The following is a 14911-nucleotide window of genomic DNA, read 5'->3' on the forward strand; positions in this document are numbered from 1 at the left end:
TTTCAGCCTGACATCATCAGTGCACATCATTTTCACAATACTGAAACATATCACAACACATCAGCACAATTATTGCCAAAAATAAACAAAGTCATGTGAGTTGTTAACCGTAACTTCAAGCTATGTATATATAGACTCATTCAACTCTGCTGCAGTGAGAAACAGTACAGAAGATTGTTTGTACCAACAGTGACCACACTGTACAACACCTCTTCTCTGTGCTCATTACTGTGGACTGTGCCACTAACAGGACAGGCTCACTGAGCACCAGCTGGACATTACTACAACTCTCTACTCATATCACTGGGCATTGGCACTTTATTTATGCATTCAAACATACGGCATAACTATTAATATTTGCTTTTGTACTATTCTTTACTGTGCATAGTCGCATACTCGGTTTATGTGCTTCTGCTAGGACATTTTTAGATGATTCACTGGATGTGAAATTACACAACTGCATTGTCACCTGCATTATATTTATGCGATATCAAAGATTTATTTATTTACTGCACATTACACTTTTCTGGTTGTTTTATCATATCCTTATTATATTTCTTTACTTCTATTTATTCATCTGTATTATAATCTATCTATCTCTACGTGTATCCCGACCGTCAGGCTCTGCTAACAGATACTAGTCTGAAATTGTAATTACATGGTTAAGATGGGAACAGTCATTCATGGTTTGATGTAAAGTGCACTGTTGAAGAGATACTTGCTAAGTCAGAGTTGATCACAGTGATGGGGATAGGAACCGGGCGTCTGAAGAGTTTATAATAGCGATAATGTTTCAAGAAAGTTTTGAGTAAAGTTCCCGGCCTAAAACTTTTTTTTTTTCACATTTACCACTATTTTATCACTGTCAACATTCCTTAAGACTCAGAAAGCACATATAGGGTCACTGGCGGTTTTGGAGAGTAAATAAAATGGCTATTTTTGAGTGGTACACAGCATAACCCCTGGTTCCTATCACCGCCACTGTAAAGAAATACAAGTCAGTAAGTTTCTCTACAATTAACCGTTTTACATCAAACCACTCTGAATCACTCTGTTTAAACCACTGAATTATACAGATATTGAAAAAAATGATGGAGTTCCCTTTTAAGGGAATGTGCCTCATTGGCCATTCTATCGCAAACACGTACCACATAGATGCAACTGAAGGTTTAGAACGACTGCCTCACTAACCCTTTCGTTACTGTCCGTTTCTAATTATAGGACCACATTGACCAGTTATTGTAATCTAGGTGTCGGATCGTTCTCAGCACAGTGGTGACACTCACGTGGTGGTGACATAGTAATGTGTGTATCATTGGGTGTTGCTTGGTTTTAAATACACCCACAATATTTCACCAAGATTGACTCAGAGTTCAGAAAATAACCACTGATAAAGGGCTAAAGGAAAAGTCTTCAAATAAAGACCTTAAACCCAGTTTCCAGTCCTGAATTAGCAGTTAACTGACCTGTTGATGTAACCAATTGGCAATTTAGCATCCACGCATCAGTGTCTGCAAAATCCAGTACCAGAACCTGGTTTCAAGGTCTGGATTTGAGAAGCTTTGGTCTACAGCATGACTGACACAAACTTTGCCTTAACAGATGTGCTACAGTCTGACTGTAAGTAAGTATAACTAAGTATAGTAAGTATAACTCAGTCCAGCAGAACTGACCACCACCTTCTGCTCTTCAAAAGCACATAAAGCAGCAGAATGATTTGGAGCTGACACCATTGATCTCCAGCTATATCACTCATCTCATTACTGTCCGGTCCCGACATCAACATCCTAATCAATTACAGTGAAAAATGACTGTGCCTGACTTAATTAATTCATAATGTAAAAATGACTGGATGGCAGGAATAAAATTAAACTTGCTGCAACCCTCAAATCCTCCAGAACTAATCTGACAACCTCAAGAAGTGGAACCAGACACGAGCCGTATATTTTTTTCCCTCACATGTAAGATTATGCTTTAAATAATCCCTTCTTTGATAGGCAACATTTATTATTTTCTATCTTCTGTGTCTCGGTTCAGTTTGTTTATCTCTGGGTTCTTTTCCAAGTTGAGTGAAAAAGCATGAACTGCTGTGAATAACAGATGAAAAGCCACTGTGTGAGTATTGGGGCAATGCCACAATAAGAGAAAAATTCTAGAGAGTACTATATAGCTTCTCAGCGCAGATGGAACTATCAGTAATAAATGAAATATAGATGGATGAGTTGCTATTTCTATATATAATAAGCTGAAAAACAGGCAAAGCTTATCCAAAAAAATAAAAACAACTACATCCTCTCTGATGGCAAATATACAGTTTGGGCGCCTTGGTGAAACGTCATGTTTTGTTGATTATTTGTTGTTGTCTTTGTTAACAAATCCTCTACACAGATCACACTTCTGCACATTCTACAGACTTGGCAGGCTTGGATTGATTAAAATGAACCCTGGTTGTGATTGCTCTGCTGATAGTGTGGTTTGTTGTGGCAAGCGACAACACTGCCGTGTGAACCCTGGCGCAAACCAATAAAGACCGAGCTCCTCAGACAGCCTACTCTGATGCACTTTGTTTGAAATATGAACAGCAATATGGACCAGATATGTCGAAGACAGAAAGGAGAATCACCCCCTCCCTGAAAAACTTCTTAGATACTTGGAAAAGATGAATGTCTGATGCTGCTGTGTTTTCTCTCCTCATATGCTCAGAATCAGTAAGAATAGAACTGATTTCAGTTTCAAAGTGAGACTGAGCCAGTTCTCAATTATAGACTCAATTATATGATGTATTCCTGCACTAAGGTCTCTCTGTTTTGTTGTCTACTACCTTATTACCCTAGAATATCACAAGACAAACAAAACAGGACAGAAACAAAACCAGTGGGCCCAAAAAAGGCCTACATTGTTTATTCAGCATGTATGCATACAGCTTCTGGATGTTAAATAGAAAAGAAATTTCAGAGCGCACCAAAATAAATGTGCTGTTTTTTTTCTGAGGGTTTTTTTTGCTGATTTGTTCTGCTCATTAAAACTCAAATAGTGACAGTCACAGATAGTTCTGTATGATAACTAAGGGAAGCAATTATTCTACAATAGTTTGGTGGTCCCAGCATGAGACCCTCCAGAGAAAGAAACAGCTTTTAATCTAAACCTACCGCTGAGTGCGGGGGCTGAGTGTACGGGTGTGCATACACCCTTCTGTGTGGCCCCACTAGAAGAAAAAAACACCAAGAGAGAAGAAGACGGATAAAAAAACATGGCATGCCTGAAATGACTGTTTTGCATGTGGCAGCGGTCATCCAGCGAGTGAAGTGTCAGCGAATGAATATGGATTAGATTCTTGTTGCTTCCTCAAGTGTTTTTGACTGAAGAAGACAAGCTCCTACCTGCAGAGCGGGATTGCTTAATAAATGACATGCTGTCCCATATTTAAGCCTAATTGTCACATTAGATTCCAAGTTAGTTTCCTACAAACAAGCCCTGCGGTGGAAAAGAAAACAAGCTGGAACCTGAGGGTTTGAATAGGAAATGCTCTTAAGGGGGCTCCCAGAGACTTTGCTACTAGTTCACTAGAACTGTGGGCCAGCACTTTGACAAAAAGAGGTACCACCAACAAGGGTTCTTTGGAGTGATGCCATAGACGAAACACTTTTGTGTTCCCTAAAGAGCCTTTGAATGGTCAGCTGAGTGAGTGTGAAGACGTTTAAAGAACCACCACATACACACATAAAGTAGGGATGCACTGATCAGCCTCTTTTAGAGATGATTCGGATTTCTTCGCAGCCAAATTAGCTGTTTGCAGAATTTTTTAGCAACTTTTTTAAAACTCAAAGTTTGCGTTTGAGTGAGCTAAATGAACATCTATAAAACACAAGCCCATTTCCAGTATTGTCTATGATCCAAACTTGCATTATATGCAACATTATTTGCTCTTTACGCTCCTTATTTCCTCTTCACTGCTCACTACTCTTCTTCTTCAAAGTGATTTCTTCCTGTCCCTTTGCTTCGTAAAGCATCCTTGGATTTGTGAAAGGCGCTATAGAAACTGAGCTTTAATGGGTCAAAAGAGTATTGAAACATCCATTTTCAATCAGTTGCCTATTTTAAGAATATGAATCAAATAAAACGCTACACTGAAAGTAAGACACAACTGGCTATTTGGCACAATGAGTTACAATTAGGCTATGATATTTCAGTAAAGACGATGCAGCCGCTTTCAAACCCAGAGCAAATGCCTCACACTATTTACATGATAAAATTACAATCCAGATCTGCCAGACTGAAAACAATAACTTGGCAGATTGCCAATTTCATTTTTTCCGCAAAAACCTGCTGATTCCGGTCGATTCCCTCTAGATGCAATGACATATATGATCAAGAGGTGACTGAATCATAAGTAAATATTTCATTGATTTAAAGGGTAATGAATGTAAGTCTAAATATAACACAATAATTCAAGTAATTTTAACTAGATAAACATATAGCAATTACACTCAAGACCATAAAACTGGCCACAGGAAGCAATGAACCGGCTGAAATTCCTCTCGGTACGTTTAGGTGACATGTGCAGTGGCATCAGTGGAGAATTCAGCACATTTCACACTCGCATAAACACCAGAATGGGGTCGTGACATGGATGTGCCTCAGACATTCCTTCATAAGCTCAAGCAAAAGGAGAAGACAAATGAACAGATGGACAGATAGACAGATGGATCTGTCACTAAATATAATCATAATACCACTAATAATGAAAAAAATGTGACTTAGGGAAAGTATAAAATAAGGACTTTAACAACAACCAGGCTGTATCAGTATAAGTATGAGTAGTACTCATAAAGGCAATCCTGCACCTTAAAGTGTTTAATCAGGTATTAAAACCATTAAGCCGCTGTCTCCATGCAGTGAAGGGATACAGGTTATTACACACACATATATATATATATATATATATATATATATATATATATATATATATATATATATATATATAGACAGATGGATAGATAGTTTTTCGCACATTTATAAAGCTTTATCTCAGTCGAATTATCTAATTACTTAGTTTGCATGATGATACTAGGTATACATGGATGATTGAAAACTTTCTATGTTCTAGCAGAGGCAGATTCTGATTGTGTGGCTCTAGGCAGAAAGGGACCTCCTGGATGCACGCGAAAAATTATATCTTGGCAAAAGTAAGAATCGTAAATTTAGTCATTTCTCTAATTTATCTAATATCTAACATTTTGAGATTGCTGTAATAACACTGTAAGATAATATCAAACAATAACATTTCTAAATATGTTTATACATTTATTTGTACTTCCAATCTTTTGACTAAATTGATCTCACTATATTGGCAGACAGTTTTCCTTGTTTTGAGATGTAAACTTAAGACGAGCAAAAGTATCAATTGCAATATAGTGAGATAAATTGGTAGATTAAGGTAACAGTAACGTAATGAGAGATGTAAAAAAATAATGAAATCCCTTTACATTTTAAAGGATAATTAGTAACTTGAATGAATGATTTTTTAGAGGAACTGCACCAACTCTATGCTCGCAACAGGTTATGTAACAACATGTATAGTTTATCTAATATAGATTTTTATGGGGCCTTCTACCTCTGCCTAATGCACCCCTGGGTGCCAGTATTTGAATAATGAAATCACTGCTCATTTCATTCAATTTGGGTGCATACAGTGTAGATATACAATAAGGTAGACATTCAGTCAGCTTCAGGTTACTATCTAGCTACTATACAGTGGTTACTGTTTACAGGTTTTCTGTAATTGTCAAAAATCTGACATTGTTAGGTCATTTATCCTGATAACCATAGCGTATCTTCATACTGCCCTCCTCTAGCTCCAGAACTAATCAACCTGTATAAACTTCACAAATGTGCAAGAAGCATTAAGAGTTGTCTCCAGGCACAGTTAAAAAAGACGGTCTCCAGGCATGATGTCTGGAAGAGAAAAGAATTCACAACCCCACCACACATCGGGCTTCAGGGCAAGCCAGCACTTGTGTAAAGAGAGCACACAGGCACGTGTGCGCACACACACACACACACACACACACACACACACACACAAAAGAATGATAAGGCCAAAAGGTGCCAAAGAGGAAAACAAGAGCTATCTGCAACTACAACAAGATCCAAAACTAAAAACAAGGCAGAAAGTTTGCCCTCAAAAAAACACCACTGTATGAACTCTAACCTCTTTCTGATTATTCTGCTAGGGAATGGAAATTGACTCTGATATTTTTAATCAATATAACCAAATAAGACATTTTCCCTGTGCAAGTCTGTTATCAGATTCACTGTTGGTACTCTCTGTGTGTGGGTGACATGTTGAGCTCCTAATGAGCAATGAGGGGTAAAACACATCTCCACTTCAGCGGCTCTGCCTAAATAAAACACAGCACAACTGCAGCTTTCTTCACATGAATAAACAAAGCATTTTAACACAATAAATCACTTTTCTGAATGTTGACTTGCTCACACAGCTATGAAAACCAGATTATCTAGATTTGCACAATACAAATATATTCCAAAAAATTGCATAGCTCAACTGAAGCACCTCCTTAACAGAGGGGCCGTTGCATTTATGGCAACTACAATTAAAGTTACCTGTCCCTCAACATAAAACAAAATATAGTCTTTTTTTGCACATTAAGTCAAATGGTTCAACGCAATGCAAAAAAAAGAGTCAAGTCATTTAAAACCAGTGGACTTCTTACAGTGTTCTGTCTCACTGCCTATGTTGTGTGTGTGTGTGTGTGTGTGTGTGTGTAGGATGAAGGATGAATGGCTATAAAAAAAGAAAAAGTTCAAAGTTTGCACTTCAGAGGCCCTGCGTTTTAAGTTTTGCTCAAAAGTGGAAAGGAGAAAAAAAACGCAAAGAAAGAAGCTCATTTTCAGGCTGGGTCACTGCGTTTAACTAACAAACAGAATGCAGAGGCTCAGAATAAAGCCGTGAAACGCTGAACTGCGATCAGCTCTTGCTCCAGAGATAAAGGCGCTACTATACATGCAAAACTCTCACTACAAAACTGGAGAGGACACTGAAATGGGTAATTAAATTCAGTTTATTTTGAACTTCTCTTCAGAGACCTGTGGTAGAAGTGCGGCCTCCAAATCCGCCATCAAAGAGGAAATAAGCAGCCGAGCAAATCACTGGGTTTGATCCACGTCCAAGTGCAGTGACATGTTCTGAAGATTCCCCTCAGCCACTGTGCATGCAGTGCGTGTGCCTTCGTGCACACATGCTGTCCATCAAAAGTTTGCGGAGGCATTTTCAATTGAGTAAGAAAACATGCCAAGAATAAGCAAAACATAAAAAAGCTTCTCATTAATATTTTGGGCATATATATATATATACACACACACACACACATCAGAAAGTTCCTTTAACACTGTCTGTAAAAAATTTGAGAACACCTTGCCTTGATTTTCACTCTTACTCTTCAATTACTAAGGTCCTAATTAAGTAAGATTACCTGCAAAGGTTTTGTTAGCACAAAACACCTGTTTGCTAATCCTTTCTAATTCTTTGGGTATGTTTATCTTCAACACTCAGCTTCATGTTCCTCTTGTCTTTCGTGTTATGAAGAGCACATTTTGCCTAAATAATGATGTGATGGTTTTCTTTTCCAGGCTAAAGGTAAAAGCACATTTTGAAATGTGTGGCCTTTCCTGATGTAGCACTCTCAATAATACTGACCCAACAATTTAGATTGACTTTAATATGTTAATGTTCTGACATGTCAATATGCATTTTAAATAAAAGCTTGGAGTCCCCAAACTTCTGGCAGACATTGCGTGTGTGGTGTCTAGCCCTCGTCACGCTGTGTGGGAACACATCTGATACACCAGCACAAGCCAGAGAACCGCATTTCAACAGTAATCAATTAAAACCTGAGGCTGAACAATGAAGCAGGCAAACAGCACAGAGCTCGAGAGTAAACAGCTCAAAGCCTGGATTAGCAGTCTTAGAGCAGTTTGTTGCTTAGAAGCCTACCGTTAACACTGGCCTGCTGTAATTTCATATTAACCATTTAGAAAGTGTTTGTCTTTTAATCCGTTCTTCTTGTTTAATGACGTGATTTCATAATGCCATTGTCTCATTCTCATTCACTTTGATATGGAGCGAAATTTGCATGAATACACTTCAAAAATCAGTCTCTTTTGATTGCTACCCTGTTTAAGCAAATGAATCATAAAGTGATGCAAATGTGTACAGACATTAACCTAGAAACTATCACTGTGAATCCAACAGAGCCAGTATAGAGCTTCTTTTATAAAGGGATAGGAAAGCAGTACACAGAACACTCAAATTCCAAATGCTGATCCACTTTACTCTGACCAGTGTGAACAGGCATGCCTGCCTACTCTGGAGGCAGATTTTAATTCCAAAAAGAGGAGAAGGCAAAGACTCTGACTGGCCCGCAAGTGAAACACGTGGAGAAATTCTGAAAGTGTGGATTCCAAATGATCAATTAATACCATGTGTGTTTGTAAACAGAAGAGGACATGTGAAAGATTTTGTTCCAAAATGCAGTACAGAGCATTTTCAAGAATTTCAGGTCTTTTTCATGAAACACATTTTTGGGAGTGCACACAAGAAATATCAGTGCTGCATTACAGATTAAGACTACCTTGACTAGAGAAATAAAAATGCGCTTTTAATTTTCCATCGGGTGTTATTCTTTTCAAAAACCCATTATTTCCTAAATTGTGCCAAGTGGGTATACAGCATTTTGGAAAGAAGCTCTGCACATTTCATTATGATTTGGTTTAAAACATGATTGTTGTTTTGTTTAAGGTAAAGAACAATTCATACTTTGCCTTTTTTAGGTCTTTTCTACGAAAACGAAACAAATGAAAACGGCTAGAAGTGCAGATTCAAATCTCTTGATAATGATGCCAATCAAATTTAAATGTAAAAGGTTCATTTATGTCATTGTGCAACATGCAGACAGTAGAGCAAAACAACAACAATGGCCGTAGACGTCTAAGGGTTAATCTGCAGGTTCTCGGATTCCACCACACTGGCACCGTGTTGGGGTCAGTGCTGAGAAAGCCGTGACTAACGCTGCTTTAACACATCCCGAACGTGAGCCAACACACACCATCATAAAAGACTCTGGCCAGCTGGAGAGCTGGACACGGGGGGCATTGCTGGGGCTCCAAAAGGTCAAGACCTACAGGAACAGCCTCAGCAGCTAAATGAAATGTACATTCTGTCACAGCTTCATCTTATTGAAAACGCCAGCTGCCCTTCACATTGTGCGAACATATCATGATAAATGGACCAACAGAAGTTCTTAAAAAGACCACAGTTCAGGGTTGAAGTTGTTGAAAAACCATGTCAATAACAGGTAATGTGAGTGTAGTATTTAAGAATTTAAATGGTGTGTAATTTCGAATGCATACAAATGTCACTCTTTGTTCCAGAAAAGCCTTTAGCACATGTGAAGTGATCAGACGGGATAAGAAAGCCTATCAAAGTTACACTGTGAACACAAGGATAACATGCTACCTGATCTGTGGCAGGAGTTTAAAGGAGATCAGTGGCGGATGGCTGTGATTTCTGATAAAGGAGAGAAAGAAATCATGTATCTCTTACATAGAATTGCACTGCCAAAAATCTAATTTACACAATTTCACCCATATCTCAAATGTAGTTGATCAGCCAAGACAAGACATGTCTGTTGTCTGAAGTTTAATTCTTTGCATTTGCACCAGAGCTACGAGAATAATAGCTAACAAATAATGAAAGCTTTATAAAGCTCTAATAAGCATTGCACAAACTGCGAGCCGAAATCATCACACTCTTGTTTGAACTGTGTCAAGTTGGTAAGCAACCTCAAATAAACTTACTTTTGTGGTCTCTGATACTGCATGACGTACTAGAGAAATGGAGGTCCAGCTTCTTGTCAAATTAGCTAACATTTCAGATTCGACACTTATTAGCTGTTACTTGCAAAGCGAACTGGGAAACTGGTCAGTACTTTGTGCAGCCAATCTCTGAATACAGTGACGGTGGTTTAATGTCTTTGCGGTTCTGTTAGCTGGTTAATTTGTTATTTTTTTCTTTCACTTAGGGTTTTTTGTTTAACATTTTCCATGAAGATACACAGAATGTATTTTCTATAGAATGTATGTTCGTAGGGCGGCACGGTGGCGTGGTGGGTAGCGCTGTCGCCTCACAGCGAGGAGGGCCTGGGTTCGATTCCCCGGCTGGGTGACCGGGGTCCTCTCTGTGTGGAGTTTGCATGTTCTCCCCGTGTCTGCGTGGGTTTCCTCCGGGTTCTCCGGTTTCCTCCCACAGTCCAAAGACATGCAGTCAGGCCAATTGGACGTGCTAAATTGCCCCTAGGTGTGAGTGTGTGAGTGACTGTCTGTGTCTGTGTGTCTGCCCTGTGATGGACTGGCGACCTGTCCAGGGTGTATCGTGCCTTTCGCCCGAAGACTGCTGGGATAGGCTCCAGCACCCCCCCGCGACCCTGACGGAGAAGCGGCTTGGAAAATGGATGGATGGATGGATGGATGGATGGATGGATGTTCGTATAGTCTAACCACGATAGCGTTTTGTGCTTGAATTAACTGGTTCATTCAGCAATGTTATTAATTAATTGATGTTGGTTACTGTAATCTTTGTAGTCGTAGTCACTGCTTTCATTAATAGAACGTGAGAGGGAGTCTTACACACGACCTCGAGTGTTCTATTGATTTTATACATCAGTTGAAGTAAGAAATTAATGTACTGGGCCGTGAACGTTTAATATGGTTTAATGTGAACAATTCCTTCCGCCAAATGATACTTCCTTAAGTCATAAAGACCAACTGACAGTTTCAGAATTTAGTGTAGCCTCATCTTCAGAGTCTGACCAAATTGGTTGTTGGTCAAATGTGGTCTTAAAAGTATCCATTTTGGGTTTGTGGGCAAAGTGAGGAGTAAAAACGTAAAAAGAAAAGTCATTGCTTAGCAACGGTGTCTCAGCGGAGTCATACAGTGTCTGTGAATAAAACTTAGGTTAGAATGCTTCTCAACCAATCAGGTTGCGTGGCTAGAACTAACTGGTGTTCAGATAAACCGTCCTAATCGCGACTGCTTTCTAAAATATGTAGCACTTTCTCCTGCCATAAGGTTGCTAGAGAGAATTGGCCTGTTATACTGTATAATGTAGTACTGAGGGTCCTCAGACAGCTGTCAGCTCACACACAAGCTGTATATTGAAAATATAGCAGTAACTGTATTTAGAAAACTTGTATTGTAATTTTACGCTGAATTTTTTTACAGTGTACACTGGGGACATGGAGGGAACTGTGTAAAATCAACTTCTTAAACTCCAGACTTTCATTTCTTACGCCTTTAACTTCAGACTAACTCCAGCAGTTTGGACTGTATTCTTCATAATTACTGGACAATAAAGATCTTTATGTTTAAAGGTTAACGTTCCTCCGTACCTCGAAAGAAAAAAGGAAAATGAGGCAGACCCCAGACACGGCCCACATCCACTCTGTCTACAGTGACACACTTCTTTCTCTCTCACTTTCTTTGGTGCTCTCACTCTGCGGGTATGAATGAAAGCGTCCTGTATGTGGCCCTCCCTCAGAGAGAGGTGTAGGGACATGCAGAAGGAAAGAGAGCGAGCGAGGGAGAGAAAGAAAAAGGGGAAAATGGTGAGTTTTTGGAGCTGGATGGCAGGATTAGAAGAGACAAAAGCATGCTGAAAGACATAAAGCCTCTCCGACTGAAACAGAATCACTCCCCATGGACAGAGTCAGGCACATCGGCCTGTTCACGCTGACTTCTCACCAAAAGACACTTTTTTCCTTTTTTTTTTTTTTTTGTTGATGGAGTTGCACAGTCACAGCAGCGAAATATCTTGCCTAGTTATGTTTAACCCTCAGAAGTGTACAACTGTTTATATTTACATGCAAATGTTACAAGTACAATTACTTCTACAAGTTAGTCCATTTATATTAAATTTTCCATTTCTTTTTTTGTGTAAAAAATAAGACCCTACACATAGCAACTTTTCATCAAATTCAGATCCTAATAAAATATCTCCCGAAGCGCCACAATTGTGGTATGAATTGCAAGTGTAGAAAATCTGCACTTTCAACAGAATTTCTATACTTGTTTCAAAGAGCTACAAAGGACAAAGAATTCCATGAAATCACAGATTGCTTTTGTTATAGACGTTGATAACTACGACTTCTAAGCGATAATAACTGGCTTAATCGGAGCGGAAGGAACCTCTCACGACTCTCAAGATAACACTTGTAGCATGTTAGTGCTGATCTGTTGTGAAAATATGTTCCAGCAGCAAAATTACACAAAAACAACATTCAAGCAGTCGGTCATCTTTAAAGACGAATTACCGTAACGCTCAGATTCAACATTGACGCCGCACACTGTCTGCATATGCTCTGCGATCAGTTTACTTTTCCGGTCAAAACATTGCCTTCTTTGAAAATGTTCATTGTTACTTTTCAATTAGGGAAGATAAACACCTGAAAAGGCTTTGCTGGCATAAAACACGCTTTGGATCTGCTGATGTTTTGGATATATTTAGCTTCAACACTCAGCCTCAAAGTGTCTTTCTTGCTATGAAGAGCTGAGTTTGCCTTAATAATGACTTGACGGCTTTATTTTCTAAACTCGTTTTAAGAGCACAGACTCAGACTCTTGGTGGTTTAAACAGCTGAAAGGTTTGAGTTGATAAGCGCTGACATCACAACAAAGGGATAAAATGTGTGGTCTTTAGTTCTACGGGAGAGCTTTTGGCAGATGTACCTTCAGTTCATTCAGCAAAGAAAAATCTAAAAAGGTTTTGATTTAATATGTTAAAGTGTTATGGATGCTCTGACTTGGGAACTGTGGTGCCGATATCTGATGTTGTTCTTTCATTTGCTTTCATTTGTTCTCTCAAGATCTTGAGACTATCGCAGCAAACGAATGGTGTTTTCTTGAGATCTTATGCTATTTATATCATTGTGACAAACATCTCGAGAAAACAAATGAAAAATGGAGGTCAAAAAATGTAGAAATCTTGTTTTAGTAGAGCTGAATGACTCGAGGAAAGTTTCTAATTGCGGTTTTCCTTACCAGTACTGTGACTGCAAATTGAAATTGCGAGTATTGATTAAGCAAAGAAGACTCAAGAAGATTTGCTCAGCCAAGAAGTTCAGCATTTTCATTTTTTTGGAGTTTGAAGCTTAAACAACGCGCATGTTTGGTTGGTTCATCTACAGGCAGTTATTAGGTTAGATTTCCCCACTTAAGCATGTTAACATCATGTTGATGGTGTAGTTAATATTTAACGCTGAATCTTTCAGACTTAAGTTTTAGTACAGCATGCAGTGATGCCTAAATATTCAGCTCTTCTGAAGTACAAAAATGCATCATCAACTATCAGATTGAAGCAGTCAAATCTGCCAGTACTGATTTGACTCTGATCAGCGTACAATCCCTAAAACATACACAGTAGCCTTCAAAAAAGCGGTGTCTCTAAACTTTTGATGAGCAGCATAAATTCCCATCAATAAACTCTATTAAAAGTCATATTTTAGTTAAAGAAAATAAGGTATTTTAAAGGAGCCAAAAGGACAACGGTAGAAAAAGCCGGTCAACTCAAAGCAAGCGCTCACCGCAAGTGAACTGTTATATATTACTGCCAACTTTTACAGCACTTTACACACAACCCTGTGACTAAGTGCAAATGTGTGTGTATGCATTTACTGCTTGAACAAGGAGCAGGTAGTTTACTTAGGGACAAAAAAGCAAAGTACCAAACACAAAACCCAGAGAGAGAAAAAGGCTAGACAACCAAATTCTTCTACCAGCAGCCCCCCAGCTAAAGTCAAACTGTGTTATTTCATTTACAGCCACAAAAAAATGACCCAAGACTTCTCTAAATGTCAGAACGCCAAAAAGTGGCAAACCATTCTCTGAAACGGCATGAAAGTGCTCCACGGATATTCAGGCTTAAAAAGTTTGTTTCTGTTTTAAATAAAAGTAGGAAATAAAAAATGATAGAAGAGCTGAGAGAGGAGAAAAGGAAAAGAAAAGGGTCTATCTGTCACAGATAAGAAAGCCCAGTTGAGTGCGAGGTTGAGCACTTACCATGTCAAGAAAAAACCTCCAAGAGAATTTTTTTTTTCTTTTTTCCCACTTTTTTTTGTTGTTATCAGCTCCAAATCCTTTAGCTGGAAAGGAGAAAGGTGAAAAAGCCCTGCTATCTGAACCACAGCACTCATCCACCAGTAAAAAAACTGAATAAAAGTGAACTAAATCCAGTGAGGATGGCGTCTCTGAAGGAGCGAGTGAGCTACAGGTGGTCAGTGAGTGAACAAGTGAATGAATCTGCTGCTCTAATCCACCTGCACTGAGTGTGTGTGCAGGAAAAGACCAGAGAGAGAGAAAGTGTGTCTCGCGGGACGGGTGTGGGGTGTGTGTGACTGAGAATGAGGCGAGTCCAGACACACACACACACACCATCTCTCAGGTGTTGGGTTACAACAAGCCCTGGTGGGATGTATTTAAACTCCTCAGCCAATCAGGGAGCGGAATGCTCTCTGCACAGGTAAATGGGACGGAGTTTCATTTCAGCCACATTTGTATGCTATAAATTAACGTTAAACAGTTACACTATGCACTGCATTCTTACACTGTATACTTACACCATACACTACATCATTATACTACACACTGCATTCATACACTTACACTACACACTGCACTCTTACACTACATCATCAAACCATATACTCATGATTACAGTATACACCTATCCTGCATTCACATGTTGCCAGTAGACAGACAACGGCAAACCCCATATTCTTTTGTTTTCAACGGGAGCTGTGGCGGAAAATTCTGCCACCACCAGTGGCAACGATCTGCAGT

General features: G+C 39.1%; 1 protein-coding gene across 15 annotated transcripts in view; it reads right to left on the bottom strand.

The window, feature by feature from the left end:
• Nucleotides 1–14911, bottom strand: part of ptprfa (protein tyrosine phosphatase receptor type Fa) — a 349840-nt gene that overhangs the window by 266930 nt on the left and 67999 nt on the right. The window contains exon 1 of one of the 15 annotated variants that reach the window (XM_037535009.1): nucleotides 14132–14441. The exons of the other annotated variants lie outside the window; for them this stretch is intronic. The gene's annotated coding sequence lies outside the window, so the exon portion shown is untranslated. Of the gene's footprint in view, nucleotides 1–14131; nucleotides 14442–14911 lie in introns of those variants that run through there. 15 annotated transcript variants of the gene reach the window in all.

The sequence above is a fragment of the Pygocentrus nattereri genome, chromosome 26 (assembly GCF_015220715.1).
Source record: "Pygocentrus nattereri isolate fPygNat1 chromosome 26, fPygNat1.pri, whole genome shotgun sequence".
Lineage (NCBI taxonomy): Eukaryota > Metazoa > Chordata > Actinopteri > Characiformes > Serrasalmidae > Pygocentrus > Pygocentrus nattereri.